The 13,413-nt window shown below is 46.6% G+C and overlaps 1 pseudogene; it reads left to right on the top strand.

The window, feature by feature from the left end:
* The first annotated feature begins 2,099 nt into the window (after window positions 1-2,099).
* Window positions 2,100-12,524, top strand: LOC129056787 (small ribosomal subunit protein eS25-like; annotated as a pseudogene).
* Window positions 12,525-13,413: the final 889 nt, after the last annotated feature.

Here is a 13,413-nt window from a genome sequence, read left to right on the forward strand (position 1 = left end):
TGCCCTGCCCCAGCCACCCAGGCTGCTGCTTAGGGTAGGGGAAGGGGAGGATTCTGGTCACTCCTCACTATGCCAACCAAGGCAGAGGAGGCATAGAGTCCCAGGCCCAGTGTGGTCATCAGGCCAGTAACTGCGCAGCCAAGACCCATGTAGAAAGAAAGAGGACCCCTTTCTGTCTCCAGACCTACCCCCTATTCTCCCACAGTGGAGATGGTCTAGGCTTGGACTGGCCCTGGGGCCCTTTCAGGTCTGACATCAGATGGTCCTCCCCCTCTGTCAAACCCGCCCTGGCCTTCAGGGCTCAGGTTCTGAGATGCAGCTTCAGCCCTGGAACCCAGGGATGCTGAAGTAGAGAGTTCTGTAAACTGAAATCCACTAGAGAACTAGAAACAGGTTCTCAGGGAGCCTGAGAGGCCTCCTGCAGGGACAGAATGTGGCATCTATTCCCCCCAAGATTTTGGTTGGAATCTTGTAGCTAAGATTGTGCTGGAGTCCTGGCTCCTGAGGACAGGCAGTTTGGCCATTCTGAGAAGGTCTGCTCAGGCCAGGAGCCTGCAGCTGAGAGTTTCCTGTAGAAGGGAAACAGAAGTTTAATTGGGGACAGCAACACTTGTTTATTTCGAAGCCTGTTGTGAGCCCACGGACAGGATGTACTGTCTATGGCTGGGGTCCCACTGCTCCCTTCCTCCCGGCATTGTTCCTCTTAGGAAGCCGGGAACTCAGGCCAGTTCTGGAAAGTCCCTAGGGCCTGCCCTGGCCAGGCCTGTGTCATGGGCCCCCCTGGAGAGCACCTACCTGTTGAGTACTGGTGTCCCATGACAACGTCCATACAATGTATCTGGGACTAAGTTCACCTCCATGTGCCCCACGGGCTCCTCTGAGTCTCAAGCTCTCACACAAGGTACAGACCAGAAAGCAAAGCCCAGCCACTCTCTGGGGCCCTGTGGCCTTATTGTCCAGCGGCCACCTGGGCATTGTGTCGACATACTTGGTGCAGTGATTTAATACCCGGTGTCACGCTGATGTGGAGGGTCATTCCCATTTCTCTAGCTCACCAGCTGCCCAGCTGAGCCAGTCCTGGGAAAGAGAGAGGGCAACAGAGCTACCAGCATGTCCCCACATAGTGGTCCTGCCTGCTGCTATTGGCTTCATGTGGGTTCACAGCTGCCCAGAGCAAACATGGTCAATGCTCAGAGCCTCCTCAAGGAGCTGAACTCTCAGCATCAAGCTATGAATGGTCCCACTCACTACAAACTCCAACCGCTGCAAACCATTCCCTGCTCAGCACCCTAAGGCCTTGCAGTTGGGGAAGCTGACTGAGGGGCCTGTGGGGAAGCTGATCCAGGGGCCGGTGGAGGAGCAGTAGGGACTGGCCCTTGAGTTCTCATGCAGCCCACAGCATCCTGTGAAGCAGCAGCTGGGTTCTGTAGGTGCAAACGGCCAGGGTTCCAGTCCAGCTTGGCTGTGTGACATCCCCTCACCCCACAGTGCCAATTGAAGAGACTTACCCTAGGTCCTGGGAGGAAGCCAGGTACGCTATAAAGTCCTCTATGTGCCTGAAGGAATTTCAGTGGACTGGTCATGCTAGATCCTCACAGAGGGACTTCCCTGCCCGGTACCAGCTAGCTCCTAACAGGAGGTGGCAGGCCACTGGGCAAGTGATCAGCAGGCCTGTCAACAGCTCAGTCAAGCCCCCGGCCCCATTGCTGACCACTGACTTCCATGCCAGGCCTGGTGCTGCGACACACAGAATCCCACGCGGTACACAGATATCCACCCTCCTGTGTGGCTGGCCTCTCACTCCTGTGCTTTGTGGCTCTGGCTACTGGGAAGAGCCAAGCAATTTCATGTCTCGGGTCATGCTCAGGCTAAAGCCACAGCTTCTGGAGTGGGATTATGGGCTCAGCATGTGGCCTCGGTAAGCCGGCTCTTTATTGATGACTTTCAGAGACCTGATGCTTCTCTGCCAACTCAGCACATAACAGCCGCCTCTGAATGGCTTTTTAAATAAAGCTGGGCTAGCTCTCTCCAGCCCAACTGGCCAATCACGTCATTTATTTTCCCACATGCAGAGCTCATCCATAAACACTAAGCACGTAATGGGCACCTACCGTGTGCAGTACCTGTTCCAGGCAAGTTGGAGGAAGCAAAGATGAAAAAACTTGAGCCATTAAAGCCAATTCTACCAGGAGCCATGCTGAGCCTCTAGTTTCACTTCTGTTCTCTGGGCCTTCTGCCTGAACCTCAGGCACAACTAAAGGAGGTACCTCCTCCATGCGGCCCTCTCTGCCTGTCCCTCCCCCTCTGCCACCTGCCCGCATGGACAGTTCGTTGCCTGCAGCCTGGGCTCAGCTTTTGTTCCATTTCCTGGAGCTGCCGTGGCAAAGCACCATAAACTGGGTGGCTTTAAACCACAGGAATGTATTATCTCACAGTTCTGGGGGTCACGAGTCTAAACTCAAGGTGTCAGTAGGGCCATGGTCCCTCTGAAATCTCTAGGGAAGGATCTTACTTTGTTTTGTCCTGGCTTCTGGGAGTTTCTTGGCAACACCTGGGGTCCCTTGGTTTATAGCTGTATCACCCCAGCCTCTGCCTTTGTCTTCGTATGGGTTTCTCTCCTCTGTGTCTGTGTCTTCACACGGTGTCTTCTCTGTGTCTGTGTCCAAATTTCCCTCTTATAGGAAAGAATACCAGTCATTGGATTACAGCCCACTGTAATCTGATGTGACCTCATTTTACCTTAATTATACCTGCAAAGGCCTTATTTCCAAATAGGAGCACCTTCACAGGGTCCTTGTGGACATGAATTTGAAGGGACACAATTCGACCCAGTACAGTTACCACCTGTCCTGAGCACGTGGCATTCAGTAGCAAGCAGAGGCCCAATCCATTCTGCAAGGCATGGCCCCTGTGCCATCCCTGTGCACTCTGTGTGTTTCAGCAGTGCCATGTCAGTTTCACTCCCATGTGAGGGGACGTGCCAGGAGGAAGCTGGGCAGGCAGTAGTGTGTGTAGACACCCACCACGGGCCATCATTATAAAGTTCTGTCCTTTGCAGCTGCTGCCAGACACATCAAATTATCTCTATCAAAAGCTGGATCTCTTTATTAAATAGTGAAATGACTCCTTAGATAACATGTGGCACAAATTGGAGAGCTGGTGACACTCAGCTATCCTGCCTGGCAGGGGGGCAGTGGTGTTCGTTCCTTCCTTCCTTCCTCCGGCAGTGCCCCTCTGGAGAAGGCCTTCCCTGACTGGACCAGCGCTGTCTGTTCAGAGCCACAGGCAGCTGAGTCCTGGAGCTCCCCCTTGCCATCACCCCATTATCCTCTCGCTGGCCTCCGAGGGAGTCGGAAAGGGCTCTGAGGATGCTGGCAGTGGGAACTAAAGGCTTCCGGAGCATGGGAGCTGCAGGCCAACTACCTTTACTGCTGCCTTCTCAAGCTGGTTTTCTTCCTTTGGTGAGATCGCCCTTGACGTCTCCACAGTGTGTTTCTGTTTTTCATTTTGGCGTTATCGCCACTTTGCTGATTTTCCCCTAACAAGTGCTGTAGGTCCCAGAGGGCAATGTTTTTCTGGATTAGGAAGTAGAACAGCTGATTTCTTGCCCGCCTGTTTCTCAGACATCAGAAGCTGCAGAGAGGCTGAGCTTGACTCAGTCCCCACCCTTCCCAGATGGCTTCATTTTACACCTAGGCTGGTTCCAGGACCCTAAATTGGGCTCTGTCTGCTTGTATGGGTGGCCCTAGGATTTGCATCAGGACCTCGCAGTCTATAAAATCGATGGCTGTGGAATGGAAAATGGTGCAGCACTTTGGGAAATAGATTTAGCAGTTTTTAAAACAAGTAAACATAAATGTACCACACAACTCAGCAATTCCACTCCTAGGCATATACCTAAAGAGAAGGAGAAATATATGTCCACTCAAAGGCTCGTACACAGATGTTCATAGCAGCTTTATTTATCACAGCCAAAAAGTGGAAACAATGGAAAAGCCTCCTGGCTGGTGAACGGATAAACTAAATGCAGTAAATCCATATAATGGAATATTATTAGATCACAAAAAAGAATGGAGTGATACATGCTGCAATATGGATCTACCTCAAATACATCATGTTAAGTGACAGAAGCTAGACTCAAAAGACCACCTATTGCATGATTCTATGTATATGAAATTTCCAGGACAAATCTACAGAGACAGAAAGATTAGTGGTTGCTTCAAGCAGAGGTTGGAACTAACAGTGACTGCAAAAGGGCACAGAGAATCTTTCCTAGGGTGATAGAAATGCTCTAAAGTTGGCTTGTTGTGATGGTTGCACAATTTGATAAGTTTACTAAAATTGTTCAATTGTACACTTAAAATGGGTGATGTTTATGGTATATAAATTATATCTCAATAAAACTGTTAGGAAAATTTAATGATTGGAAAAAGAAGGAAACCAACAAATCCATAGGCAGCAGAGTGCAGAGACTAAAAATGTGAGCCAACTCCTGGCTTTTGGGCTTCCTGGCTGTGTGACCCTGGGCCAGTTACTTAACCTCTCTGTGCCCCAGTTTCCTCCTCTATAAAATGGGGGTGGCAATTTTACCTGCCTCATTAGGGTAGTATAAGGCTAAATGAGTTAATATTTGTAAAGTTATTTGGACAATACCTGATGCATAGTATTCATTATATGTGTGTAACTAACATTCTGTTGAAATTCTGTTAAGCTGCTGTCTATTGGGCTATGAGGAATCCTAGAGTTTGTGTACTCCCTCTCTTCATCTGAGAGTGAACACCAGACATCTTCGTGGAAAGGGGTGCTGATGACTTGCTCTCCATGGAGGGTGGTTGTAGGTGTGGGAGGAGGCTGTGCCACCCTCTGCCATCTCTCAGCTTCTCTGAACCCCACACTGCTGAGCAGGGTGATGGCCTGCTTCTGCTGCCTCACTGTGGGGTGGGGGGCGTGGGAATGGGCACATACAAAACCACTGGAGACCCAGAAAGGGGCCCTGGGATTGAGGGACCCTGGGTCCAGGGGGCCCTGGTTTGTGACTAGGGGCTGGATCCAGGTGGGTCATGGAGGTCTACAAAAGGGAGGGTAGATGGAACGAACTGGAAATGAGCCATTCTGACAAGGAATAATGTCAACAGGACTGTGGCAGCGGGGAGTACATTCCAGCTCACCCCACACTCAGAGCAACAACAGCTCTCCCAGCACCATGGGGACAGGAAGTAAACACATCGGTTTCCCTCTCCTGGTCCCTGAACTTTGAGTACGATGTGGTCAAGTGGAGAGAGGTTTCTGGCAGTCCCAGCGGCCCATGGCCAGGCTGGCCTGTATCCCTTTCTCTTTACCCCTTGGGCTTTCCCAGCTTCCTCATCAACCCTCAATCACTTTGGGTGGGGATGAGCCAGCGTTACCCCTTCCTTCGAAAAGAAGCCACACACACAAAGACTTAGACATGAATGTTCATAGCAACGTTATTCATAAGGGTTCCTCCCCCAAAGGAAACAACCCAAATATCTATCAAGTGGTCAATGAACAAGCAAACAGTGGCATATGGATGCAGCGCAATGCTGTGCAGCATCAAAAAGGAAAAACCCTCTAATAGACATGACACAATGGATATCACAAACATGCTAAGTGAAAGAAGCCAGACCCCAAAACTACATCTTGTATGATCCCACGTACATGAAACTCTAGAAAAGGCAAAATTGTAGTGACAGAAAGCAGACCCGTGGTTGCCAGGGGCTGGGGATGGGCAGGACAGAAGTGGTTGGCTGCAAGGGGCCATGAGGCAGCTTTTGGGAGTGATGGAAGTGTGCTACACTGTGAGCATGACTATAAACGTTCACCAAAACTCATCAAACTGTGCACTTAAAATGGGAACATTTGATTGTACGCGAATTATATCTCAATATACCTGTTGAAACCACAGTACAAACCTGAACATACTCTTACCATACTCTCCAGCATTTGTGCTCCTTGGTATTTACCCAAAGGAGTTAAAACTTATGTCCTCACAAAAATCTGTACATGGATGTTTATAGCAGCTTGATTCATAATTACCAAGACTTGGGAGCAACCAAGATGTCCTTTGGTAGGTGAGTGAGTAAACAGACTGCAGTACATCCAGATGATAATTCCACTGAGCATTTAATTCAGTGCTAAAAAGAAATGTGCTATCGAGCCATGACAAGATACGGAGGAAACTTAAATGCATATTAGTAAGTGAAAGGAGGCAATCTGAAAAGGCTAAATATGTTGTATGATTCCAGCTATCTGACCTGGAAAAGGCAAAACCACGGAGACCATAAAAAGATCAGTGGTTTCTGGGGTTCAAGGGGAAGAGAGGGAGGAATAGGAGGAGCCCAGAGGATTTTTAGGGCAAAAACTTATCTGTATGATACTCTCATGGTGGATCCGTGGCATTATTCGTTAGTTTAAACCTATAGAATGCACCGCACCCAAGAGTGAACCCTAATGTATGCTATGGCTGTGGGTGATAAGGAGGTGTCCATGTGTCCATGTAGGTTCACTGGTAAATGTCCCACTCTGGTGCAGGCTGTTGGTGGTGGGGGAGGCTGTGCATGTGTGGGGGCAGGAGGCATGTGGGGACTTTGTACTCTCTGTTCAATGGTGCTGTGAACCTAAAGCTGCTCTTTAAAAAAAACTACTTAAAAATAAAAATGGAACCACAGGGAGGAAGCTCATGAAGTAGAAGATGCCTGCCGCCCCAAGATACCTGACCTGGTATCCCCAGACCATGCCCCACCTTTGGTGATAGCCCCCACAGTCCCCAGGGTACCTGGGCTCCAAGTGAGGCTTAGCAAACGTTTCACTGATGGTGGGAGGTGTTTCCAGTCCAGTAAATGGGAAAAACTGAGTCAAGGGGCTGGGGGCACCCTCTGAAGGAAAGGACACCTCCAGAGTCCTCTGGAGCAATGAGAGGTCAGAATCCTCAGCTGGCCTGGAAGTCCTGGCACCAACTGGCCTTTGTTCCTTGACAGCATCTCTCTCCTCCTCTGTATGATTTCCAGCTTTTCTTTTTCTTCCTCTAGTTACCCTGTGTTGTCCTGGACAGGCAAATGGGGAGAATTTACTGCAGGGTGGCTCGGGGCCTATTGGCGCAGCATGGGATGACACACAGCTGAGCAAATCCACAGAGCGGCTCAGCCCAACCTTCCCTCCCCTCCCCCACTCCTGGAATGAAGCCAAGAGGAGCCTCAGTATTCGGAAAACTGTTCAGTGTGCTCCCTAGAGAAGGCTCCAAGAGCCTGAGCTACAACAGGCCTCACGAGAACAGGCCTTTTCCTGGAGGAGAGCTCAGAGGTCCACCCGGGCCCCCGGAGCCGCTTTGAAGTGACAATCTTAGTGAAGGTCTTCACTAGGACCCCTTTGGCTTCGGGAGTGCATGGTCTTTTGCTAGGATGCAGGAAGGCTGCTGTGGGTTCTCATGTGGCAGAGAGTGAGGACTAGAGCCCTGAGAGCCTGACTTCTCACAGGCACTATTAGAGCAGCAGGCCGGGATCCTGATGCAGCGCCTGGAGGCCTCTGCCCCCCAGGATGGTGCTCATCCTACAGCTACCCATGGGTGGAGAGGGAGAAGGTGTTTGTTTTGTTTTGCTCTGTCCCATGGTTATGTAAGGCTGGCTACAAGTTAGGACCTTTAACTCCGTCATCTTGTCATCTCGTGTCCCTTTCAGCTGAACCTAAGGCAATGTTGTTGCTTCTGAGTGAGAGGCAGGCTCCTGCTATTGCCACTGCATGTTCCCGAAGTTGTGTGTTTGGCATCGGTGCTTTTGGGCTCAGCTTGAGGATTCCCCCTTAGACATGAGGCTCAAGCATCCTAAGTTTAAGGAGAGAAGGGTAAGGCTTGACGGCTGAACTCAAGAACTGCGTCTCCAGGCTCATGTGGAAATCAGGACAGCAGAGTGACCTTGCAAAAATGCAAAGCAATAAACCAGCTCCCTGGCCCAGGTCCCCGGGCCTGGCCTTCCCTCTGCTCCCCATCTTGTCCTCATCCTCACCTACCTGTCACTCATCTGTAGAGCTTCCTGGGCCTGGTCTTTGGAGAAACTTAGTTCTTCAATAATCATCTCCATTTCTCCTATGGATAGGAGTAAACTCATGTTTTTCTACTTCATTTCAAGTTAATTTTGATCATTTATATTTTTATAGTCAAGTGCCCATTTCATCTAGAGCTCATATATCTATCCTATTCTCATAATGTTAAGAATTATCTTTGTATTTGTGGTGTTAGTCCAGTTTTTATTTCTAGGGTTTTATTTGTCTCTTGTTTATTGGTTATATTTGTGAGAAATATATGCTATTGGTCTTTCTCCATTTCGTTTTTTGTTTTTCTGGTTTTTTTAGTCCTTTTTAAAAAATTATGTCAAATTTTTATTTACCTTTATTTTTGTTGTTTAATTTTTGAAAACATGTCAGGCTATAAAATTTTCTCTAAGCACAGATTTGGCCGCTTCTCATACATTTTATCGTGTTCTGTTCTGATGTCTATTAATTTTCAAAAAGTCTAAATTTGCAGTGTTTGTTTCCTGTTTAAAACTAAAAAGCTATTTAAAATATTAGTAATGTTTGTATGTTTGTGCTTTTGTTCTCAAGATTTTCTCACTATTATCCATTTGTAATTCATTTCTGGTTTTATTAAGTTAGGTCTAAGAATGGGAATCTGTATAATTCTACTTTCTACAACTCAAAATTTTTCCTTTGCAACCTAGTATATAACAAATTTTTATAAAGGTTCAATAGTTTTTTGTTTGTTTGTTTGTTTTTGAGACAGAGTTATGCTCTTGTTGTCCAGGCTGGAGTGCAATGGCATAATCTCGGCTCACGGCAACCTCTGCCTCCCAGGTTCAAGCGATTATCCTGCCTCAGCCACCCGACTAGCTGGGGTTACAGGCATGCACCACCACGCCTGGCTAATTTTGTATTTTTAGTAGAGACATGGTTTCTCCATGTTGGTCAGGCTGGCCTTGAACTCCCGACCGCAGATGATCCTCCCGCCTTGGCCTCCCAAAGTGCTGGGATTACAGGTATGAACCACTGCACCTGGCCGATTCAATAGATTATATATATGTATATCTCCTGTTTGGAGAATATGTAGAGTTTCAAATTTATTGATTGTATTTCTCAGAATTCTGTATCCTTATTTATTCTGGGTCCGCTTGACTGGTCATTTCCGAGAGAGGAGGTTAAAGGGTCCCACTCTCATGATAGTTTTGTCAAATTCTTCTGGGAGTTGTTTGATGCCAGTCCTGGCTGAGGGTCCCAGCAGTCTCTGGCCTGGTCTTAGAGAGGTGCTGAGGCTCCCAGGAGGATGTCACCCCACATTAAGCAAAGGAGCTGTCTTAGCAGGTAGCAGAAAGGTGCTGCTCACGGTACTGGGCTCTCCCTGGCTTGTGTCTCTGGGTTTATGCTCCAAACTCACTTTTAAACTGTGGTATTTTTGGTGTCGTAAGCCATTGCCTTCGCAGAAGGGCTTGGCCTCAGGGGCATGGGCAGCAGGTGGGCGCATCTGGGATTCCCCTCCAGCTGCAAGGGAAAGGAGCAGAAGGTCCTGCCCACAGACAAGAGTGTCTGTGGCTTGTCAGCAGGCTCCACCTGCCACAGAGCAGGGGCCCTGGAACACCTGTGTTTCTTGGATGGGCATCAGTTCTCTCTGGGCTCCTGCCAATCAGGCCAGCAAGGTTTTGGGGTTTGTTTTCCCTGTAGCCAGGCGGGCTGAGACATAGCTCTTCTCACTCTTAGGCTTTTCAAGACCTCAGCATTTATGAAGTGTGCCTCAGGCCTCTTCATGCTCAGGGCTGTGGGAGAGGGCCAGGGAGGAGAGATGCATGACTAGTTGGAGCCACATGAGTGAGGCATAGGAACTCCGCAAAAAACTCTTGGTTTGAAAGATAGGGCACTGAATCAGAAAGTGGAGGGCAGAGGTGGGGACTAGAGGATGTGGGTGTGGCAAAGGCTGGAGCACTGGTTTCCCTGGGGCAGCAGAGTGAGCAAGGGTGACAGTCGGACACCCTGGAGAAAGTAGAGAATGAGCCAATGAGAGTCAAGAAAACACTTGGTGAAAGACAGAAAGCTTTGCCCGAAGATCAGGAACAAGACAGGATGCCCATTTCGGCTACTTCTTTTTTTTTTTTTTTTTTGAGACAGAGTTTCGCTCGCTGCCCAGGCTGGCGTGCGGTGGTGCGATCTCGGCTCACTGCAAACTCCACCTCCCGGGTTCAAGCGATTCTCCTGCCTCAGTCTCTCAGGTAGCTGGGATTACAGGCATGTGCCACCACAGCCAGCTAATTTTGTATTTTTAGTAGAGACGGGGTTTCACCATGTTGGTCAGGCTGATCTCAAACTCCCAACCTCAGGTGATCCGCCCGCGTCGGCCTCCCAAAGTGCTGGGATTACAGGCGTGAGCCACCACACCCGGCCCGTTTCTGCTACTTCTATGCAACATTGTACTGGAAGTTCTAGCCAGAGAAACTAGGCAAGAAAAAAAAAAGACATCTAGATAGTAAAATAAGCAGTAGAACCATCTTTCTTTGCAGATGACATGATCTTATATGTAGCTGATCCTAAAGAATCTACAAAAAAACTATAATAGCTAATATATGAATTTGACAAAGTTGAAGGATACAATATTAACACAAAATCAGTTATATTTCTATACACACTACAAAAGGAAAATCAAGAAAACAATTCAATTTACAATAGCACCAAACACAATAAAATAACTAGAAATGAATTTAACAAAGGGAGGGGAAGACTTGAACATTGAAAACTATGTAACATTGCTGAAAGAAACTAAATAAAATTTAAGAAAATAAAAAGACATTCCATGTTCATTGATTAGAAGACTTGATATTGTTAAAATGACAGTAATCTCCAAATAGATCTACAGATTTAATGCCATGCTTATCAAAATCCCAATGTGATGTTTTTACAGAAATGGAAAAGCTAACCCTAAAATGTGTATGGAACTACAAGGGACCCTGAATAGCTAAAGCAATCTTCAAAAAGAAGAGCAAAGTTGGAGGACTTATACTTCCCAATTTCAAAAGTCACTACAAAGTTACAGTAATCAAAACAGTGTGGCACTGGCACAGGATAGACATATAGATCAATTGGATGGAATTAAGAGTCCAGATACAAACTCATACACGTGTGGCACTTGATTTATGACAAGGGTGCCAAGACCATTCCATGCAGAATAGCCTCCCAACAAATGGTATTGGAGGGGACATCTACGTGTAAAAGAATGAAGTCAGAGGCCAGGTGTGGTGGCTCATGCCTGTAATCCCAGCACATTGGGAGGCTGAGGTGGGCAGATCACTTGAGGTCAGGAGTTTGAGACCAGCCTGGCCAACATGGTGAAACCCCATCTCTTCTAAAAATACAAAAATTAGCTAGGCATAGTCATGGGTGTCTGTAATTCCAGCTACTCGGGAGGCCAAGGCAGGAGAACTGCTTGAACCTGGGAGGTGGAGGTTGCAGTGAGCTGAGACCACACCACTGCACTCCAGCCTGGGCGATGGAGCAAGACTCTGTCTCAAAAAAAAAAAAAAAAAAAAAAAAGAATGAAGTTGTGCCCTACCTCATGCTGTATGCAAAAATTAACTCAACATAAATCAAAGACCTAAATATAAGAGCTATTACTATAAAACTCTTAATAAAAAATATAAGGTAAGTCTTCATGACCTGAGATTTGGCCATGGATTATTAGATATGACACCAAGAGCACAAGCGGCCAAAAAAAATAAAAAGATGAATTGATGAATTTATCGAAACTAAAAACTTTTGTGCTTCAAAGGACAACATCAAGAGAGTGAAAGACAACACAAAGAATAGGACAAAATGTTTGCAAACCGTATATCTTTTAAGGATCTAATGTCTAGAATATATAAAGAACTCCTACAACTCAACAACAAATAATCCAATTTAAAAATTGGCATAGGATTTACATAGGCATTTCTTCAAAGAAGATATACAAAGGACCAACAAACACATGAAAATATGTTCAATGTCTTTTTGTCTGACATCTTAGCGAGGCTGTAGTGTTCACCGCTGCTCTCTGAGCTTCGCAACGCCACCCAAGGACAAGAAGACGAAGAAAGACGCCGGAAAGTTGGCCAGGAAAGACAAAGACCCAGTGAGCAAATCCAGAGACAAGGCCAAAAAGAAGAAGTGCTCCAAAGACATAGTTCAGAACAAGCCCAATAACTTAGTTTTATTTGACAAAACTACCTAAGACAAACCCTGTAAGGATGTTCCCAACTGTAAACTTACAACCCCAGCTATGGTTTCTAAGAGACTGAAGATTCGAGTCTCCCTGGCCAGGGCAGCCTTCAGGAGCTCCTTAGTAAAGGACTTATCAAACTGGTTTCAAAGCACAGAGTTCAAGTAATTTACACCAGAAATACCAAGGGTAGAGATGCTCCAGCTGCTGGTGAAAAAGCATGAACAGATCCAACCAACTGTACATTTAGAAAAATAAAACTTTATTAAATCAAAGAAAAAGAAAATATGCTCAATGAAAGCGTTAGTCAGAAATATACAAAAATCAAAACCACAATGAGATACCCACTTAAATCTATTCAGATGGCTAGAATTTTTTTTTTGAAAGAAAAATAACAAATGTTGGTGAGGATGTAGAGGAACTGAAAGCTTCATACCCTGCTGATAGGAATGTAAAATGGTATGGTCAATATGGAAAATAGTGTGGTGGTTCCTCAAGAAGTAAAATAGAATTACTGTATGACCCAGCACTCCACTCCTAGGTATATGCCCCAAAGAATTGAAGACAGGGGTTCGAGCAAAACTCATGCAAGAATGTTCTTAGTGGCACTATTCACAATAGCTAAAAGGTGGAAACAATGTAAACATCCATCAATGGAAAAACAAATCAACAAAATGTGGTCTATCCATCCAATAGAATATTATTCAGTCATAAAGAACAGCCCTAAAGTATTAGTACAAGAAGTGCTGACACACACTAGGACTTGGATGAACCTTGAAAACATTCAGCTGAGTGAAAGAAGCCAGTCACAAAGGGCTACACATTGTAGGATACCATTTATATGAAATACCCAGAAAAGACAGATTTAAAGAGACAGAAGAAGGTAGGTAGCTGGTTGCCAGGGGCTGGGAGTGGGGGGAGGTATAGGTTTTCTTTTGGAGGTGATGAAATGTTCTGGAAGTCGATAGCAACGAGAGTTGTACAGCTTTGTAAATACACTAAACACCACTGAATTGTACCCTTTAAAATGGTTAAAATGGTAAATTTTATGTGATGTGTATTTTACCACCGCCACCACCAAAAACAAAAAGTTTACCTAGGACGTGATGGGAACAAAAGGAAGGTGGCCTTGCCTGCCAGGCCGAGGCTTTGGAGTCATCAATGATGAGGGGTGG

This window comes from Pongo abelii, chromosome 12 (genome assembly GCF_028885655.2).
Source record: "Pongo abelii isolate AG06213 chromosome 12, NHGRI_mPonAbe1-v2.0_pri, whole genome shotgun sequence".
NCBI lineage: Eukaryota > Metazoa > Chordata > Mammalia > Primates > Hominidae > Pongo > Pongo abelii.